Source organism: Nematostella vectensis, chromosome 11, assembly GCF_932526225.1.
Source record: "Nematostella vectensis chromosome 11, jaNemVect1.1, whole genome shotgun sequence".
Taxonomy (NCBI): domain Eukaryota; kingdom Metazoa; phylum Cnidaria; class Anthozoa; order Actiniaria; family Edwardsiidae; genus Nematostella; species Nematostella vectensis.
Window position 1 is genome coordinate 1,299,695 of NC_064044.1, and position 14,882 is coordinate 1,314,576.

The window sequence follows — 14,882 nt, forward strand, 5'->3', positions numbered from 1 at the left end:
CAAGGAATCTAGTTAGTTCTTGTGTGCATAAAATATGTACAGGATCCTGAACAAAGCATGAGCACATCAAAGATGCTGAGAGTACATAAAAATGTCCCTATACCTTCTTTTTATGTCATGACACACCAAGAACAGTATAATTAAGTATCAATATTTAAAAAAAAAACATAAAGAAAAAAAAAATAGGCTATCAGCGGGAAACGAACCCGGGTCGCTGCGTTAGTAGTCAAGTGCCCGCAACGAAAGACTAACGTGGCATTGCTGAAGGGATTTGTAATGAAAATTACTTTTAATACTATTGGTATCGTAAACTATCCCAAGCAAAGTCGCCATCGGACTGGAGGTTACATTCGGGAAAAGCTTCAGGGTTACATTCGGGAATTTGTTTTACGAGTGTAACCTCCAAAAGGTTACAATCGATATTTTTTTTCCGAATGTAAATTCCAAAAAGTAACATTAGGAAAAAAAAAACAGTATACTCGGAAAAAAAGGTATATCAATCTACCGAGCGCTATGCTCTATGTTAGAATCTACTTAATCAAGTTATCCAAGGCATCTAGTTAGTTCTTGTGTGCATAAAATATGTACACGATCCTGAACAAAGCATGAGCACATCAAAGATGCTGAGAGTACATAAAAATGTCCCTATACCTTCTTTTTATGTCATGACACACCAAGAACAGTATAATTAAGTATCGTTATTAAAAAAAAAAATAAAGAAAAAAAAATAGGCTAGCAGCGGGAATCGAACCCGGATCGCTGCGTTAGTAGTCAAGTGCCCGCAACGAAAGACTAACGTGGCATTGCTGAAGGGAATTGTAATGAAAATTACTTTTAATACTATTGGTATCGTAAACTATCCCAAGCAAAGTCACCATCGGACTGGAGGTTACATTCGGGAAAAGCTTCAGGGTTACATTCGGGAATTTGTTTTACGAGTGTAACCTCCAAAAGGTTACAATCGATAATTTTTTTCCGAATGTGAATTCCAAAAAGTAACATTAGGAAAAATAAAACAGTATACTAGGAAAAAAAGGTATATCAATCTACCGAGCGCTATGCTCTATGTTAGAATCTACTTAATCAAGTTATCCAAGGCATCTAGTTAGTTCTTGTGTGCATAAAATATGTACACGATCCTGAACAAAGCATGAGCACATCAAAGATGCTGAGAGTACATAAAAATGTCCCTATACCTTCTTTTTATGTCATGACACACCAAGAACAGTATAATTAAGTATCGTTATTAAAAAAAAAAATAAAGAAAAAAAAATAGGCTAGCAGCGGGAATCGAACCCGGATCGCTGCGTTAGTAGTCAAGTGCCCGCAACGAAAGACTAACGTGGCATTGCTGAAGGGAATTGTAATGAAAATTACTTTTAATACTATTGGTATCGTAAACTATCCCAAGCAAAGTCACCATCGGACTGGAGGTTACATTCGGGAAAAGCTTCAGGGTTACATTCGGGAATTTGTTTTACGAGTGTAACCTCCAAAAGGTTACAATCGATAATTTTTTTCCGAATGTGAATTCCAAAAAGTAACATTAGGAAAAATAAAACAGTATACTAGGAAAAAAAGGTATATCAATCTATCGAGCGCTATGCTCTATGTTAGAATCTACTTAATCAAGTTATCCAAGGAATCTAGTTAGTTCTTGTGTGCATAAAATATGTACAGGATCCTGAACAAAGCATGAGCACATCAAAGATGCTGAGAGTACATAAAAATGTCCCTATACCTTCTTTGTATGTCATGACACACCAAAACAGTATAATTAAGTATCGATATTTAAAAAAAATAAAGAAAAAAAAATAAGCTATCAGCGGGAAACAAACCCGGGTCGCTGCGTTAGTAGTCAAGTGCCCGCAACGAAAGACTAACGTGGCATTGCTGAAGGGAATTGTAATGAAAATTACTTTAATACTATTGGTATCGTATACTATCCCAAGCAAAGTCACCATCGGACTGGAGGTTACATTCGGGAAAATCCTCAGGGTTACATTCGGGAATTTGTTTTACGAGTGTAACCTCCAAAAGGTTACAATCGATAATTTTTTTTCCGAATGTAAATTCCAAAAAGTAACATTAGGAAAAATGAAACAGTATACACGGAAAAAAAGGTATATCAATCTATCGAGCGCTATGCTCTATGTTAGAATCTACTTAATCAAGTTATCCAAGGAATCTAGTTAGTTCTTGTGTGCATAAAATATGTACTGGATCCTGAACAAAGCATGAGCACATCAAAGATGCTGAGAGTACATAAAAATGTCCCTATACCTTCTTTTTATGTCATGACACACCAAGAACAGTATAATTAAGTATCGATATTTAAAAAAAAATTAAGAAAAAAAAAATAGTCTATCAGCGGGAATCGATCCTGGGCCGCTGCGCTAGTAGTCAAGTGCCCGCAACGAAAGACTAACGTGGCATTGCTGAATTTGTAATGAAAATTACTTTTAATACTATTGGTATCGTAAACTATCCCAAGCAAAGTCACCATCGAACTGGAGGTTACATTCGGGAAAAATTTCAGGGTTACATTCGGGAATTTGTTTTACGAGTGTAACCTCCAAAAGGTTACAATCGATAATTTTTTTTCCGAAAGTAAATTCCAAAAAGTAATCTACTTAATCAAGATATCCAAGGAATCTAGTTAGTTCTTGTGTGCATAAAATATGTAAAGGATCCTGAACAAAGCATGAGCACATCAAAGATGCTGAGAGTACATAAAAATGTCCCTATACCTTCTTTTTATGTCATGACACACCAAGAACAGTATAATTAAGTATCGATATTTAAAAAATAAATAAAGAAAAAAAAAAGGCTGTCAGCGGGAATCGAACCCGGGTAGCTGCGTTAGTAGTCAGGTGCCCGCAACGAAAGACTAACGTGGCATTGCTGAAGGGAATTGTAATGAAAAATACTTTTAATACTATTGGTATCGTAAGCTATCCCAAGCAAAGTCACCATCGGACTGGAGGTTACATTCGGGAAAAGCCTCAGGGTTACATTCGGGAATTTGTTTTACGAGTGTAACCTCCAAAAGGTTACAATCGATAATTTTTTTTCCGAATGTAAATTCCAAAAAGTAACATTAGGAAAAATGAAACAGTATACACGGAAAAAAAGGTATATCAATCTATCGAGCGCTTTGCTCTATGTTAGAATCTACTTAATCAAGTTATCCAAGGAATCTAGTTAGTTCTTGTGTGCATAAAATATGTACTGGATCCTGAACAAAGCATGAGCACATCAAAGATGCTGAGAGTACATAAAAATGTCCCTATACCTTCTTTTTATGTCATGACACACCAAGAACAGTATAATTAAGTATCGATATTTAAAAAAAAATTAAGAAAAAAAAATAGGCTATCAGCGGGAATCGATCCTGGGACGCTGCGTTAGTAGTCAAGTGCACGCAACGAAAGACTAACGTGGCATTGCTGAAGGGAATTGTAATGAAAATTACTTTTAATACTATTGGTATCGTAAACTATCCCAAGCAACGTCACCATCGAACTGGAGGTTACATTCGGGAAAAGCTTCAGTGTTACATTCGGGAATTTGTTTTACGAGTGTAACCTCCAAAAGGTTACAATCAATAATTTTTTTTCCGAATGTAAATTCCAAAAAGTAATCTACTTAATCAAGTTATCCAAGGAATCTAGTTAGTTCTTGTGTGCATAAAATATGTACAGGATCCTGAACAAAGCATGAGCACATCAAAGATGCTGAGAGTACATAAAAATGTCCCTATACCTTTTTTTTATGTCATGACACACCAAAACAGTATAATTAAGTATCGATATTTAAAAAAAATAAAGAAAAAAAAAATAGGCTGTCAGCGGGAATCGAACCCGGGTCGCTGCGTTAGTAGTCAAGTGCCTGCAACGAAAGACTAACCTGGCATTGCTGAAGGGAATTGTAATGAAAATTACTTTAATACTATTGGTATCGTAAACTATCCCAAGCAAAGTCACCATCGGACTGGAGGTTACATTCGGGAAAATCCTCAAGGTTACATTCGGGAATTTGTTTTACGAGTGTAACCTCCAAAAGGTTACAATCAATAATTTTTTTTCCGAATGTAAATTCCAAAAAGTAACATTAGGAAAAATGAAACAGTATACACGGAAAAAAAGGTATATCAATCTATCAAGCGCTATGCTCTATGTTAGAATCTACTTAATCAAGTTATCCAAGGCATCTAGTTAGTTCTTGTGTGCATAAAATATGTACTGGATCCTGAACAAAGCATGAGCACATCAAAGATGCTGAGAGTACATAAAAATGTCCCTATACCTTCTTTTTATGTCATGACACACCAAGAACAGTATAATTAAGTATCGATATTTAAAAAAAAAATTAAGAAAAAAAAAAAGGCTATCAGCGGGAATCGAACCCGGTTCGCTGCGTTAGTAGTCAAGTGCCCGCAACGAAAGACTAACGTGGCATTGCTGAATTTGTAATGAAAATTACTTTTAATACTATTGGTATCGTAAACTATCCCAAGCAAAGTCACCATCGGACTGGAGGTTACATTCGGGTAAAGCTTCAGGGTTACATTCGGGAATTTGTTTTACGAGTGTAACCTCCAAAAGGATGCAATCGATATTTTTTTCCGAATGTAAATTCCAAAAAGTAACATTAGGAAAAATAAAACAGTATACTCGGAAAAAAAGGTATATCAATCTATCGAGCGCTATACTCTATCTTAGAATCTACTTAATCAAGTTATCCAAGGAATCTAGTTAGTTCTTGTGTGCATAAAATATGTACAGGATCCTGAACAAAGCATGAGCCCATCAAATATGCTGAGAGTACATAAAAATTTCCCTATACCTTCTTTTTATGTCATGACACACCAAGAACAGTATAATTAAGTATCGATATTTAAAAAAAAAATAAAGAAAAAAAATAGGCTATCAGCGGGAATCGAACCCGGATCGCTGCGTTAGTAGTCAAGTGCCCGCAACGAAAGACTAACGTGGCATTGCTGAAGGGAATTGTAATGAAAATTACTTTTAATACTATTGGTATCGTAAACTATCCCAAGCAAAGTCACCATCGGACTGGAGGTTACATTCGGGAAAAGCTTCAGGGTTACATTCGGGAATTTGTTTTACGAGTGTAACCTCCAAAAGGTTACAATCGATAATTTTTTTCCAAATGTAAATTCCAAAAAGTAACATTAGGAAAAATAAAACAGTATACTCGGAAAAAAAGGTATATCAATCTATCGAGCGCTATGCTCTATGTTAGAATCTACTTAATCAAGTTATCCAAGGAATCTAGTTAGTTCTTGTGTGCATAAAATATGTACAGGATCCTGAACAAAGCATGAGCACATCAAAGATGCTGAGAGTACATAAAAATGTCCCTATACCTTCTTTTTATGTCATGACACACCAAGAACAGTATAATTAAGTATCGATATTTAAAAAAAAATAAAGAAAAAAAAAATAGGCTATCAGCGGGAATCGAACCCGGGTCGCTGCGTTAGTAGTCAAGTGCCCGCAACGAAAGACTAACGTGGCATTGCTGAAGGGAATTGTAATGAAAATTACTTTTAATTCTATTGGTATCGTAAACTATCCCAAGCAAAGTCACCATCGGACTAGAGGTTACATTCGGGAAAAGCTTCAGGGTTACATTCGGGAATTTGTTTTACGAGTGTAACCTCCAAAAGGTTACAATCGATATTTTTTTTCCGAATGTAAATTCCAAAAAGTAACATTAGGAAAAATAAAACAGTATACTCGGAAAAAAAGGTATATCAATCTATCGAGCGCTATACTCTATCTTAGAAATCTACTTAATCAAGTTATCCAAGGAATCTAGTTAGTTCTTGTGTGCATAAAATATGTACAGGATCCTGAACAAAGCATGAGCACATCAAAGATGCTGAGAGTACATAAAAATGTCCCTATACCTTCTTTTTATGTCATGACACACCAAGAACAGTATAATTAAGTATCGATATTTAAAAAAAAAAATAAAGAAAAAAAAATAGGCTATCAGCGGGAATCGAACCCGGATCGCTGCGTTAGTAGTCAAGTGCCCGCAACGAAAGACTAACGTGGCATTGCTGAAGGGAATTGTAATGAAAATTACTTTTAATACTATTGGTATCGTAAACTATCCCAAGCAAAGTCACCATCGGACTGGAGGTTACATTCGGGAAAAGCTTCAGGGTTACATTCGGGAATTTGTTTTACGAGTGTAACCTCCAAAAGGTTACAATCGATAATTTTTTTCCGAATGTAAATTCCAAAAAGTAATCTACTTAATCAAGATATCCAAGGAATCTAGTTAGTTCTTGTGTGCATAAAATATGTACAGGATCCTGAACAAAGCATGAGCACATCAAAGATGCTGAGAGTACATAAAAATGTCCCTATACCTTCTTTTTATGTCATGACACACCAAGAACAGTATAATTAAGTATCGATATTTAAAAAAAAAAATAAAGAAAAAAAAAATAGGCTGTCAGCGGGAATCAAACCCGGGTAGCTGCGTTAGTAGTCAAGTGCCCGCAACGAAAGACTAACGTGGCATTGCTGAAGGGAATTGTAATGAAAATTACTTTTAATTCTATTGGTATCGTAAACTATCCCAAGCAAAGTCACCATCGGACTGGAGGTTACATTCGGGAAAAGCTTCAGGGTTACATTCGGGAATTTGTTTTACGAGTGTAACCTCCAAAAGGTTACAATCGATTTTTTTTTTCCGAATGTAAATTCCAAAAAGTAACATTAGGAAAAATAAAACAGTATACTCGGAAAAAAAAGGTATATCAATCTATCGAGCGCTATGCTCTATGTTAGAATCTACTTAATCAAGTTATCCAAGGAATCTAGTTAGTTCTTGTGTGCATAAAATATGTACAGGATCCTGAAGAAAGCATGAGCACATCAAAGATGCTGAGAGTACATAAAAATGTCCCTATACCTTCTTTTTATGTCATTACACACCAAGAACAGTATAATTAAGTATCGATATTTAAAAAAAAAAAATAAAGAAAAAAAAAAATAGGCTATCAGCGGGAATCGAACCCGGGTGGCTACGTTAGTAGTCAAGTGCCCGCAACGAAAGACTAACGTGGCATTGCTGAAGGGAATTGTAATGAAAATTACTTTTAATTCTATTGGTATCGTAAACTATCCCAAGCAAAGTCACCATCGGACTGGAGGTTACATTCGGGAAAAGCTTCAGGGTTACATTCGGGAATTTGTTTTACGAGTGTAACCTCCAAAAGGTTACAATCGATATTTTTTTTTTCCGAATGTAAATTCCAAAAAGTAACATTAGGAAAAATAAAACAGTATACTCGGAAAAAAAGGTATATCAATCTATCGAGCTCTATACTCTATCTTAGAATCTACTTAATCAAGTTATTCAAGGAATCTAGTTAGTTCTTGTGTGCATAAAATATGTACAGGATCCTGAACAAAGCATGAGCACATCAAAGATGCTGAGAGTACATAAAAATGTCCCTATACCTTCTTTTTATGTCATGACACACCAAGAACAGTATAATTAAGTATCGATATTTAAAAAAAAATAAAGAAAAAAAAAAATAGGCTAGCAGCGGGAATCGAACCCGGATCGCTGCGTTAGTAGTCAAGTGCCCGCAACGAAAGACTAACGTGGCATTGCTGAAGGGAATTGTAATGAAAATTACTTTTAATTCTATTGGTATCGTAAACTATCCCAAGCAAAGTCACCATCGGACTGGAGGTTACATTCGGGAAAAGCTTCAGGGTTACATTCGGGAATTTGTTTTACGAGTGTAACCTCCAAAAGGTTACAATCGATTTTTTTTTTCCGAATGTAAATTCCAAAAAGTAACATTAGGAAAAATAAAACAATATACTCGGAAAAAAAGGTATATCAATCTATCGAGCGCTATACTCTATCTTAGAATCTACTTAATCAAGTTATCCAAGGAATCTAGTTAGTTCTTGTGTGCATAAAATATGTACAGGATCCTGAACAAAGCATGAGCACATCAAAGATGCTGAAAGTACATAAAAATGTCCCTATACCTTCTTTTTATGTCATGACACACCAAGAACAGTATAATTAAGTATCGATATTTAAAAAAAAAAAATAAAGAAAAAAAATAGGCTAGCAGCGGGAATCGAACCCGGATCGCTGCGTTAGTAGTCAAGTGTCCGCAACGAAAGACTAACGTGGCATTGCTGAAGGGAATTGTAATGAAAATTACTTTTAATACTATTGGTATCGTAAACTATCCCAAGCAAAGTCACCATCGGACTGGAGGTTACATTCGGGAAAAGCTTCAGGGTTATATTCGGGAATTTGTTTTACGAGTGTAACCTCCAAAAGGTTACAATCGATATTTTTTTTCCGAATGTAAATTCCAAAAAGTAACATTAGGAAAAATAAAACAGTATACTCGGAAAAAAAGGTATATCAATCTATCGAGCGCTATGCTCTATGTTAGAATCTACTTAATCAAGTTATCCAAGGAATCTAGTTAGTTCTTGTGTGCATAAAATATGTACAGGATCCTGAACAAAGCATGAGCACATCAAAGATGCTGAGAGTACATAAAAATGTCCCTATACCTTCTTTTTATGTCATGACACACCAAGAACAGTATAATTAAGTATCGATATTTAAAAAAAAAATAAAGAAAAAAAAAATAGGCTATCAGCGGGAATCGAACCCGGGTCGCTGCGTTAGTAGTCAAGTGCCCGCAACGAAAGACTAACGTAGCATTGCTGAAGGGAATTGTAATGAAAATTACTTTTAATTCTATTGGTATCGTAAACTATCCCAAGCAAAGTCACCATCGGACTGGAGGTTACATTCGGGAAAAGCTTCAGGGTTACATTCGGGAATTTGTTTTACGAGTGTAACCTCCAAAAGGTTACAATCGATATTTTTTTTCCGAATGTAAATTCCAAAAAGTAACATTAGGAAAAATAAAACAGTATACTCGGAAAAAAAGATATATCAATCTATCGAGCGCTATACTCTATCTTAGAATCTACTTAATCAAATAATCCAAGGAATCTAGTTAGTTCTTGTGTGCATAAAATATGTACAGGATCCTGAACAAAGCATGAGCCCATCAAATATGCTGAGAGTACATAAAAATGTCCCTATACCTTCTTTTTATGTCATGACACACCAAGAACAGTATAATTAAGTATCGATATTTAAAAAAAAAATAAAGAAAAAAAATAGGCTACCAGCGGGAATCGAACCCGGATCGCTGCGTTAGTAGTCAAGTGCCCGCAACGAAAGACTAACGTGGCATTGCTGAAGGGAATTGTAATGAAAATTACTTTTAATACTATTGGTATCGTAAACTATCCCAAGCAAAGTCACCATCGGACTGGAGGTTACATTCGGGAAAAGCTTCAGGGTTACATTCGGGAATTTGTTTTACGAGTGTAACCTCCAAAAGGTTACAATCGATAATTTTTTTCCGAATGTAAATTCCAAAAAGTAACATTAGGAAAAATAAAACAGTCTACTCGGAAAAAAAGGTATATCAATCTATCGAGCGCTATGCTCTATGTTAGAATCTACTTAATCAAGTTATCCAAGGAATCTAGTTAGTTCTTGTGTGCATAAAATATGTACAGGATCCTGAACAAAGCATGAGCACATCAAAGATGCTGAGAGTACATAAAAATGTCCCTATACCTTCTTTTTATGTCATGACACACCAAGAACAGTATAATTAAGTATCGATATTTAAAAAAAAATAAAGAAAAAAAAAAATAGGCTATCAGCGGGAATCGAACCCGGGTCGCTGCGTTAGTAGTCAAGTGCCCGCAACGAAAGACTAACGTGGCATTGCTGAAGGGAATTGTAATGAAAATTACTTTTTATTCTATTGGTATCGTAAACTATCCCAAGCAAAGTCACCATCGGACTAGAGGTTACATTCGGGAAAAGCTTCAGGGTTACATTCGGGAATTTGTTTTACGAGTGTAACCTCCAAAAGGTTACAATCGATATTTTTTTTCCGAATGTAAATTCCAAAAAGTAACATTAGGAAAAATAAAACAGTATACTCGGAAAAAAAGGTATATCAATCTATCGAGCGCTATACTCTATCTTAGAAATCTACTTAATCAAGTTATCCAAGGAATCTAGTTAGTTCTTGTGTGCATAAAATATGTACAGGATCCTGAACAAAGCATGAGCACATCAAAGATGCTGAGAGTACATAAAAATGTCCCTATACCTTCTTTTTATGTCATGACACACCAAGAACAGTATAATTAAGTATCGATATTTAAAAAAAAAAATAAAGAAAAAAAAATAGGCTATCAGCGGGAATCGAACCCGGATCGCTGCGTTAGTAGTCAAGTGCCCGCAACGAAAGACTAACGTGGCATTGCTGAAGGGAATTGTAATGAAAATTACTTTTAATACTATTGGTATCGTAAACTATCCCAAGCAAAGTCACCATCGGACTGGAGGTTACATTCGGGAAAAGCTTCAGGGTTACATTCGGGAATTTGTTTTACGAGTGTAACCTCCAAAAGGTTACAATCGATAATTTTTTTCCGAATGTAAATTCCAAAAAGTAATCTACTTAATCAAGATATCCAAGGAATCTAGTTAGTTCTTGTGTGCATAAAATATGTACAGGATCCTGAACAAAGCATGAGCACATCAAAGATGCTGAGAGTACATAAAAATGTCCCTATACCTTCTTTTTATGTCATGACACACCAAGAACAGTATAATTAAGTATCGATATTTAAAAAAAAAAAATAAAGAAAAAAAAAATAGGCTGTCAGCGGGAATCAAACCCGGGTAGCTGCGTTAGTAGTCAAGTGCCCGCAACGAAAGACTAACGTGGCATTGCTGAAGGGAATTGTAATGAAAATTACTTTTAATTCTATTGGTATCGTAAACTATCCCAAGCAAAGTCACCATCGGACTGGAGGTTACATTCGGGAAAAGCTTCAGGGTTACATTCGGGAATTTGTTTTACGAGTGTAACCTCCAAAAGGTTACAATCGATTTTTTTTTTCCGAATGTAAATTCCAAAAAGTAACATTAGGAAAAATAAAACAGTATACTCGGAAAAAAAAGGTATATCAATCTATCGAGCGCTATGCTCTATGTTAGAATCTACTTAATCAAGTTATCCAAGGAATCTAGTTAGTTCTTGTGTGCATAAAATATGTACAGGATCCTGAAGAAAGCATGAGCACATCAAAGATGCTGAGAGTACATAAAAATGTCCCTATACCTTCTTTTTATGTCATTACACACCAAGAACAGTATAATTAAGTATCGATATTTAAAAAAAAAAATAAAGAAAAAAAAAATAGGCTATCAGCGGGAATCGAGCCCGGGTGGCTACGTTAGTAGTCAAGTGCCCGCAACGAAAGACTAACGTGGCATTGCTGAAGGGAATTGTAATGAAAATTACTTTTAATTCTATTGGTATCGTAAACTATCCCAAGCAAAGTCACCATCGGACTGGAGGTTACATTCGGGAAAAGCTTCAGGGTTACATTCGGGAATTTGTTTTACGAGTGTAACCTCCAAAAGGTTACAATCGATATTTTTTTTTTCCGAATGTAAATTCCAAAAAGTAACATTAGGAAAAATAAAACAGTATACTCGGAAAAAAAGGTATATCAATCTATCGAGCTCTATACTCTATCTTAGAATCTACTTAATCAAGTTATCCAAGGAATCTAGTTAGTTCTTGTGTGCATAAAATATGTACAGGATCCTGAAGAAAGCATGAGCACATCAAAGATGCTGAGAGTACATAAAAATGTCCCTATACCTTCTTTTTATGTCATTACACACCAAGAACAGTATAATTAAGTATCGATATTTAAAAAAAAAAATAAAGAAAAAAAAATAGGCTATCAGCGGGAATCGAACCCGGGTGGCTACGTTAGTAGTCAAGTGCCCGCAACGAAAGACTAACGTGGCATTGCTGAAGGGAATTGTAATGAAAATTACTTTTAATTCTATTGGTATCGTAAACTATCCCAAGCAAAGTCACCATCGGACTGGAGGTTACATTCGGGAAAAGCTTCAGGGTTACATTCGGGAATTTGTTTTACGAGTGTAACCTCCAAAAGGTTACAATCGATATTTTTTTTTTTCGAATGTAAATTCCAAAAAGTAACATTAGGAAAAATAAAACAGTATACTCGGAAAAAAAGGTATATCAATCTATCGAGCTCTATACTCTATCTTAGAATCTACTTAATCAAGTTATCCAAGGAATCTAGTTAGTTCTTGTGTGCATAAAATATGTACAGGATCCTGAACAAAGCATGAGCACATCAAAGATGCTGAGAGTACATAAAAATGTCCCTATACCTTCTTTTTATGTCATGACACACCAAGAACAGTATAATTAAGTATCGATATTTAAAAAAAAAATAAAGAAAAAAAAAATAGGCTAGCAGCGGGAATCGAACCCGGATCGCTGCGTTAGTAGTCACGTGCCCGCAACGAAAGACTAACGTGGCATTGCTGAAGGGAATTGTAATGAAAATTACTTTTAATTCTATTGGTATCGTAAACTATCCCAAGCAAAGTCACCATCGGACTGGAGGTTACATTCGGGAAAAGCTTCAGGGTTACATTCGGGAATTTGTTTTACGAGTGTAACCTCCAAAAGGTTACAATCGATTTTTTTTTTCCGAATGTAAATTCCAAAAAGTAACATTAGGAAAAATAAAACAATATACTCGGAAAAAAAGGTATATCAATCTATCGAGCGCTATACTCTATCTTAGAATCTACTTAATCAAGTTATCCAAGGAATCTAGTTAGTTCTTGTGTGCATAAAATATGTACAGGATCCTGAACAAAGCATGAGCACATCAAAGATGCTGAGAGTACATAAAAATGTCCCTATACCTTCTTTTTATGTCATGACACACCAAGAACAGTATAATTAAGTATCGATATTTAAAAAAAAAAATAAAGAAAAAAAATAGGCTAGCAGCGGGAATCGAACCCGGATCGCTGCGTTAGTAGTCAAGTGCCCGCAACAAAAGACTAACGTGGCATTGCTGAAGGGAATTGTAATGAAAATTACTTTTAATACTATTGGTATCGTAAACTATCCCAAGCAAAGTCACCATCGGACTGGAGGTTACATTCGGGAAAAGCTTCAGGGTTACATTCGGGAATTTGTTTTACGAGTGTAACCTCCAAAAGGTTACAATCGATTTTTTTTTTCCGAATGTAAATTCCAAAAAGTAACATTAGGAAAAATAAAACAGTATACTCGGAAAAAAAGGTATATCAATCTATCGAGCTCTATACTCTATCTTAGAATCTACTTAATCAAGTTATCCAAGGAATCTAGTTAGTTCTTGTGTGCATAAAATATGTACAGGATCCTGAACAAAGCATGAGCACATCAAAGATGCTGAGAGTACATAAAAATGTCCCTATACCTTCTTTTTATGTCATGACACACCAAGAACAGTATAATTAAGTATCGATATTTAAAAAAAAAAATAAAGAAAAAAAAAAATAGGCTAGCAGCGGGAATCGAACCCGGATCGCTGCGTTAGTAGTCAAGTGCCCGCAACGAAAGACTAACGTGGCATTGCTGAAGGGAATTGTAATGAAAATTACTTTTAATTCTATTGGTATCGTAAACTATCCCAAGCAAAGTCACCATCGGACTGGAGGTTACATTCGGGAAAAGCTTCAGGGTTACATTCGGGAATTTGTTTTACGAGTGTAACCTCCAAAAGGTTACAATCGATTTTTTTTTTCCGAATGTAAATTCCAAAAAGTAACATTAGGAAAAATAAAACAATATACTCGGAAAAAAAGGTATATCAATCTATCAAGCGCTATACTCTATCTTAGAATCTACTTAATCAAGTTATCCAAGGAATCTAGTTAGTTCTTGTGTGCATAAAATATGTACAGGATCCTGAACAAAGCATGAGCACATCAAAGATGCTGAGAGTACATAAAAATGTCCCTATACCTTCTTTTTATGTCATGACACACCAAGAACAGTATAATTAAGTATCGATATTAAAAAAAAAAAATAAAGAAAAAAAATAGGCTAGCAGCGGGAATCGAACCCGGATCGCTGCGTTAGTAGTCAAGTGCCCGCAACGAAAGACTAACGTGGCATTGCTGAAGGGAATTGTAATGAAAATTACTTTTAATACTATTGGTATCGTAAACTATCCCAAGCAAAGTCACCATCGGACTGGAGGTTACATTCGGGAAAAGCTTCAGGGTTATATTCGGGAATTTGTTTTACGAGTGTAACCATCAAAAGGTTACAATAGATATTTTTTTTCCGAATGTAAATTCCAAAAAGTAACATTAGGAAAAATAAAACAGTATACTCGGAAAAAAAGGTATATCAATCTATCGAGCGCTATGCTCTATGTTAGAATCTACTTAATCAAGTTATCCAAGGAATCTAGTTAGTTCTTGTGTGCATAAAATATGTACAGGATCCTGAACAAAGCATGAGCACATCAAAGATGCTGAGAGTACATAAAAATGTCCCTATACCTTCTTTTTATGTCATGACACAACAAGAACAGTATAATTAAGTATCGATATTTAAAAAAAAAAATTAAGAAAAAAAAAATAGGCTGTCAGCGGGAATCGAACCCGGGTCGCTGCGTTAGTAGTCAAGTGCCCATAACGAAAGACTAACGTGGCATTGCTGAAGGGAATTGTAATGAAAATTACTTTTAATACTATTGGTATCGTAAACTATCCCAAGCAAAGTCACCATCGGACTGGAGGTTACATTCGGGAAAATCTTCAGGGTTACAATCGGGAATTTGTTTTACGAGTGTAACCTCCAAAAGGTTACAATCGATAATTTTTTGTCCGAATGTAAATTCCAA